This window comes from Salmo salar, unplaced genomic scaffold, assembly GCF_905237065.1.
Source record: "Salmo salar unplaced genomic scaffold, Ssal_v3.1, whole genome shotgun sequence".
Classification (NCBI taxonomy): domain Eukaryota; kingdom Metazoa; phylum Chordata; class Actinopteri; order Salmoniformes; family Salmonidae; genus Salmo; species Salmo salar.
In genome coordinates, this window is record NW_025548191.1 from 1 (window position 1) to 7,500 (window position 7,500).

The 7,500-nt window shown below is 48.9% G+C and overlaps 1 non-coding gene across 1 annotated transcript; it reads right to left on the minus strand.

Moving 5' to 3' along the window:
* Positions 1-6,523: 6,523 nt before the first annotated feature.
* Positions 6,524-6,630, minus strand: LOC123732769 (U6 spliceosomal RNA). The gene has a single exon (XR_006763401.1). It is a non-coding gene; the product is annotated as a U6 spliceosomal RNA (small nuclear RNA).
* Between the last annotated feature and the right edge of the window lie 870 nt (positions 6,631-7,500).

Genomic DNA, 7,500 nt, shown 5'->3' on the forward strand with positions numbered 1-7,500 from the left:
GAGAGAGAGAGAGAGAGAGAGAGAGAGAGAGAGAGAGAGAGAGACTTGACTTTTTGTCTTTCTTTACTGAAACATTCTCATTTCATTTAAAACTCACCACCCAACCTCCCCCTTAAAAATAAAACCAAAAATACATCCTGTAATGCATACATGTACCATACTCACCTTTCCAGCAACCACATGATACAAGCCAACATCACAATACTCAAGACAATACCCACTCCTACAACCGAATATCCAAAACATCTTCCCCAGCTATACAGACAGCCCCCCCAACACACCATATCTCCTGAAACATCTCCACACTTTTTATCATTTTATAGAACTCAAACTCAACCCTAAGGCGCGCAGAGACCATCCCATTAAACAATAATAAAGGGTCTGTTATCCCCCCCACCTTTGACCCTGTTCCTCCTTGTTAGCCAAATAGCTAACTTTGCCTGAGCAAACAGAAAATTCAACAAAACACATTTTTCCTTCTCCTTACTTGAATACCTGTATCCCATTATGAACACCCCAACAGTAAAGACCACCCCCAACCTCTCACACAGACATTCCAACAGAGACATTAATGGCATTAATCTGGTGCACACAGAAAACACATGAATCACAGTTTCTTTCATTTTACAGAAATGACACTCCTGCCCGACTCCCGGTTCAACCCGTGCCAACCAGCTGTTAGTGGCCAGGGCTCCATGTAGAACCCTCCACTGGAGGTCCCCTGACCTCTTTGGTACTGGGGGTTTGTAGAGCCCCCTCCATCTAAAACCCACCATACTCTCCACCCCACATACCCCCTGCCACTGATGTGCCTTCACTCCTGTTAGGCTCCTAATGTTCCTCACCTTAACACAGAGGTTGTAGAGGGCTTTACCTCCCACCCCTTCAAACTCCCCCAGGCTCGGAGTGTTAAAATCTAACAAGTCCTCCAGACCCCCTTGCCAGTCTCCAGTCTCTGCCGTCACCTGCAGTGGCGGAAACATTGGTGGCCCCTCTCCCTTTGGCTGCTCAAACATCCCCCTTACCGGCTCAGACAGTGCCTCCTGGACCTCCTCCAGGAATCTCTCCAGCAGCCTAAGAGACGTTATTCCTGTTTGCTGTGCCAAGACTTCCGGGCTTTTCCACCCCTCCTCTCCCAGGAGTCTCAAGTCACCCAGCCTTTTTACACCCCCCTGCCATCAGTTGCCTCTGCAGGGTGGCCGACTGGACCGATCTCAAAGGGATGGCTGGGTTGTGGAAGATAGGCTCCTCCCACACCCACAGCCCAGGCTCCACACCCCCTTCTCGTGTGTGCCTTAGCAGCTGCCAGGCCCTCAGCACCGCAGAGTAAAAATCGGAGAGACCTGCTGTACTCAGCCTCTCCAGCTTCATGAGGAACAGCTGCCGGTCCAACCCTAAATCTCCAGCTCTCCTCAGCAGCGCATGCTGGTTCCCTCCAGCCAACATCAGTATGGTACAGCAGTCTCTGTGCCGCCTTTAGCCGGAAAGCAGCCATCCTGCTCTCCAGTTCCACCAGGCCCTGTCCTCCTTCGTGGACGGTCATATACAACACCGCCGCCCTCAGCCAGTGATGGCCCGACCAGAAGAAGTCCACCAGCTTGCGTTGCAGGTCTGCGAGCAGACCGGCGGGGGGTTGAGGACAGCCAGTTTATGCCACAGGGAAGATGCCACCAGGTTGTTAATTATCAGCACCCTCCCTCTATATGACACTTGGGACAGGAGCCACCTCCACCTGGCCAGTCTTGACACCACTGCCTGTGACAGCCCCTCCCAGTTCTTCCTGACCCACCTCTCCGAGCCCAGGTACACCCCCAACACTTTAAGCCCTTCACAACCCCACTGCAAACCCCCTGGAAGCAGAGGAGGAGCCCTATCCCCCATGCCCCACATAACAGAGCTTTGCTCTTGCCCCAGTTTACCTTAGCTGATGAAGCTCCCTCGTACACCTTCAGACTGGTCTCCAGTGCCTGCATATCTTGACCATCCCTGACCATCACAGAGACATCATCTGCATATGCTGACACTGCTATGCCTGTCACCACACCCATACCTGTCCAGCACACTCCCTGCAGTCTCCTGCGTAGCAGGCCTAAAAAAGGCTCAATGGCTAATGTGTATAACTGCCCAGATAGAGGGCATCCTTGTCTAATGCCCCGTCTCACCCAGACTGGCCTACTGAGCCCCCCTCCCACCTTAACCATACATGTAGCCCCAGCATACAACAGCTTCACACAGGTCAAAAAACTCCTCCCAAACCCAAACACAGACATCACATTAAACAGATATTCATGGTCCACTCTGTCAAAAGCCTTCTCTTGATCTAAAGAGACCAGTCCAAAGTTCACATTAGAACCTCTCGACAAGTCCAACATGTCCCTAATTAAGAACAGGTTGTCCGTGATTGAGCGTCCCGGTACACAAAATGTTTGGTCCTTATGTACTATCGAGTCCAAGTGGGACTTCAGTCTGTTAGAGAGGACCTTGGCAAATATCTTGTAGTCCGCACAGAGCAATGCCACAGGCCTCCAGTTCTTAAGTTCACACAAGTCCCCTTTTTTTGGGCAGGAGAGTCAGAGCCGCCCGACGGCAGCTCATCGGCAACTCTCCTACCCCGATGCATTCACGCAACACGCAAAAGAAGTCCTGTCCAATTATTCCCCAGAATTTTTTATAAAACTCCACTGGGAGTCCATCGACCCCGGTGCACGACCGGGGGACATCTGGGTTACGGCCTCTGCCAGTTCATGGGACAACAGAGGAACGTCCAAATCGTCCCTCTGTGCCAGAGAGAGTTTAGGGAGTTCTGTGAACAAGACCTGAGCACACAAAGGATCACACTCTTCTGCCCTATACAATTCAGTATAAAACTCCACAGTCCGCTCCCGCATCTCACCCACCACAGAGGTCACCCGCCCATCAGACAGCCGTAGACAATGCATACCCTTGGCTTCACTGCTCTGTCTTTCCAAACCAAAGAAGAAGGAGCTGGGAGCATCCATCTCCTTGAGCATGGAGAATCTAGCTCTTACAAGTGCTCCCTTTGCTTTAACCTGGAAAAAACTGCCCAGGTCCCTGCGTAATTCAGCTAAATTAGCCTGGAGGCCTACATTGCCTTGCCCCACCATCTCTACCTCCATCTCACTAATACACCGCTCTAGTTCCCCCAATACTCTCCTAGCCTCTGAGGATGAGAGAGCTGTGTATTGTTGACAGAAAAGCCGAATTTGGATTTTCCCCACATCCCACCATTGGCTCAGAGACTCATACTCCTCTATTTGCTGCCTCCACCTTTCCCAGAAGGTCTGGAAACCTGCGCAAAAAGTGGCATCTTGTAAGAGCTTTACATTGAATTTCCAATAGGATGCCTGCCGGGGCCCTGGTGAAATAGACAGCCGAGCCATGGTTATGTGATGATCGGAAAACCCCACCGGGAGAATGGTAGCGCCCAACAGCCTATTGCTCCGATTCCTAGACATATAAAACCGATCAAGTCGGGCTGCACTCACCCTAGCCCCAAAAACCTTCACCCATGTGTACTGTCTTGTGTTCGGATGTTTAGTTCTCCAAACATCCACTAAGTCGAACTGATTAATAATGTCCCTTAACACTCCCACTGACACTGAATGAGGCTCTTCCCCATTTCTGTCTTTTGTAAAATCCATTGTGCAGTTCCAGTCCCCTCCGACCACCAGTGTCTCCTCAGGCGCTACCTGTGAGAGTTCCTGTCTAAGACTCCCAAATAGAACCCCTCTTTCTCTCCCTGTGTTAGGCGCATACACATTTATAAAGACAAAACCCATGTTGTTAATTTCTGCTTTAACAACAAGGAGCCTACCCCTACACACCTCCTTTGAGGAGCACATTTTTACAGACAGACCCGGTGCAAAAAGGACTGCCACTCCTGCACTAAGATTTGTCCCATGGCTCAACACACTTGCCCCTTTCCACCAGAGCCCCCAATCGACTTCATTCAACACATCACTATGTGTCTCCTGCAGAAACAACACCTGTACTTTTTTTGTTTTACATATTCACCCAACACACTCATCTTTCCCGCATCTCTGGCGCCATTTATATTGAGCGAGCCTACCCGTAGAGTCTCCATAAGAAGTGGGAGAAAAGCCAGCAGAGAAAAAGACCAATAGCAAAGCTCAAAAGTCCCAGTGTCAGAAAGAAAGTATACATCTAAACAGTGTCCGAAGGTAAACCCTTACGCACTGTTGTGACCCACTTCCTCAACCTAAACCGTTTCCTGGGTGAGAGGACACCATGCCCCTCATTTTTCACAGCATGTTGTACTGATCGTACAAACTTTCTTGAATCAGGGAAAAAAGCCTCAAGATTAACTTTTTTTCCCTTGGTCTCATTCAGGAACCTTGTCAGTTCTCTCAATGTGTACTTAGACCCCTCTGCTTGACTGGCTGTCAGCTCCGGGCCTATTGAAGAGGAGTCTGAAAAAATATCTCCTCATCCTCTTCCTCAGACTCACTTTCCTCCTCATCTCTATCTCCCACCCTGACCACCTGCTCTTCCTCTCTGGTCATGGCATCTCCCACAGCAACAGGCAAAATTTCCATTGTGCCTTTAACCACACCCTTTTTCCTTTTCCGCTTGGCACCCTCCTCCTCCCCCCTAGTCTCTTACACTTCCCCACTATACTCTCCTCATCCACTAGCATAACCTGACTAGACCTAGCATCCTCTACACCACCCTCCATAGCATGACTAGGCCCAGCATCATTCACACCATCCTCCATATCATAGCTAAGCCCAGCCTCAGCTACCCCACCATCTCTAGCCTGACTAGGCTTAGCCTCCACTACCCCACCATCTCTAGCCTGACTAGACCCAGCCTCCGCTACACCACCATCTCTAGCCTGACTAGACCCAGCCTCCACTACACCACCATCTCTAGTCTGACTAGACCCAGCCTCCTCTACCCCACCATCTCTAGTCTGACTAGACCCAGCCTCCGCTACCCCACCATCTCTAGCCTGACTATGCTTAGCCTCCACTACCCCACCATCTCTAGCCTGACTAGACCCAGCCTCCGCTACACCACCATCTCTAGCCTGACTAGACCCAGCCTCCACTACACCACCATCTCTAGTCTGACTAGACCCAGCCTCCTCTACCCCACCATCTCTTGCCTTACTAGACCCAGCCTCAGCTACCCCACCATCCCTGGTATGACTAGGCCCAGCCTCTGCTGTCTGCATCTCATTTCCCCCTGCACTTTGACCTCGATTTCCCCCACCGGCGCTTGTACCCTCACTTTGTCTACGGCCTTTATGTGGGCACGCAAAGCTCTTATGCCCCAAATCCCCACACTCAAAACACCGTAGACTGTCTGTGCTGGCAAACCCTGCATAGAGCCCCTCCCCATGCCTCACTTTAAAATGCACATTTAGCTGTTGCTCATTGTTGTTCAGGAACATAAACACTTGCCTCCGGAACGAAACAACGTGCTTAACAGCAGCTGCCTGAAAACCTGCCGACAGTACACGAAACCCGCTAGCAAACTTACCAAAACGACTCAGCTCTTTCCTGATTTGATCGTCCGTAATAAACGGAGGTAAATTTGCAACAACTACTCTTGTCGAAGGGGTAGAAAGAGGTAAAACTGGCACCAACACATCCCTTACAAATATTCCGCTAGCAATTAGCCTACCAACCAAATTTTCTCTTTTCATGAACACCACCACCGCTTTGTTCATTCTAGAAGCAGAATGTATAAATTCAGCTCCTACCTGTTCGCTGACCGCGAGCAGAACCTCCTCCACCTTAACTCCATTCTCAGGAACACACCTGAATCCATGCCGTATCGACAGCGTCTCCTCCCGCTAGGCTGAGAAGCCATCGCGCATACCACACCTTGCAAACCCCAGAAACCTTACTCTGTCTTCTTCCACCCTAACTCTGAAAAAAAACGGTGGATACCGCTAAAACAAATATTGCATTAACCCTCCACCATAGAAAAAAAAATGTAAGAAAAAGATCAAGAAAAGAGTCTAGAAAGTTAGTTAGGACAGAGTCCTCCGCACCAAACACTCAAACTCCAAAAAACTCCCAGCATGCAGAGAGAGAGAGAGAGAGAGAGAGAGACTAACTTTGATGTCTGTTTAAAATGTTGTGACATTCAAGTTTGTTATGTTTAATAGAGCTGGACTAAGATTGAAACCCTGTCTCCCTCTCCAATTCATTTGTATATATTGAGTAAAGTTGGACTCAGAGTGCAACCTTGTCTCGCTCCCCAATTAATTTGTACATTTTGAAAAAAGGTGAACTCAGTCTGCAACCTTGCCTAACTCCCCAATTAATTTCAAAATTTTGAATAAAGTTGGCCTAAGACTGCAAGCTTGTCTCACTCCCCAATAAGGACCGCTTCACGAATGTCTATCTCTCACCCAGCATTTCCCCACCTCCTTAGACTGAGAAGAATTGGCAATTGATTTCCCCCATCACTACCGGCCAATCTTCTCTGTTTGGTTCCAATTGTTCTGTGTCTCGAAAATAAGTGTGAGGAAAATAAGGAGCGCTTCACGGATTTGCGTGTCATCCTTTCGCAGGGGCCATGCTAATCTTCTCTGTATCGATCCAATTTTAGTATATGTGCTGCCAAAGCAAGCACAAAACAAACCTAAGAGAGGCCCTCATATATAGAACACAACCCCTCTGATGGTTCTGGTCATGGTTGGGGTCAAACAGGGTTCAAACTGACCTTCAGACTCTCAAAAACTACCCTAAGCCTTTTATGATTCAGGGCTCTTGGTCTCTAACCCCTCACCTGCTGCTTTAAGTTGCTCCTCCCCAAGTCTTTGTTCCTCTGCCCCGACCACTTCCCACCCTTCCCCCATTTTCAGCAACATGGCCTGGCAAAAGATACTTATAACTAACTCCCCAATTAGTAGAGAGAGAGAGAGAGAGAGAGAGAGAGAGAGAGAGAGAGAGAGAGAGAGAGAGAGAGAGAGAGAGAGAGAGAGAGAGAGAGAGAGAGAGAGAGAGAGAGAGAGAGAGAGAGAGAGAGACTAACTTTGATGTCTGTTTAAAATGTTGTGACATTTAAGTTGCTCCTCCCCAAGTCTTTGTTCCTCTGCCCCAACCACTTCCCACCCTTCCCCCATTTTCTGCAACATGGCCTGGCAAAAGATACTTATAACTAACTCCCCAATTAGTAGAGAGAGAGAGAGAGAGAGAGAGAGAGAGAGAGAGAGAGAGAGAGAGAGAGAGACTAACTTTGATGTCTGTTTAAAATGTTGTGACATTTAAGTTGCTCCTCCCCAAGTCTTTGTTCCTCTGCCCCAACCACTTCCCACCCTTCCCCCATTTTCTGCAACATGGCCTGGCAAAAGATACTTATAACTAACTCCCCAATTAGTAGAGAGAGAGAGAGAGAGAGACTAACTTTGATGTCTGTTTAAAATGTTGTGACATTCAAGTTTGTTATGTTTAATAGAGCTGGACTAAGATTGAAACCCTGTCTCCCTCTCCAATTCATTTG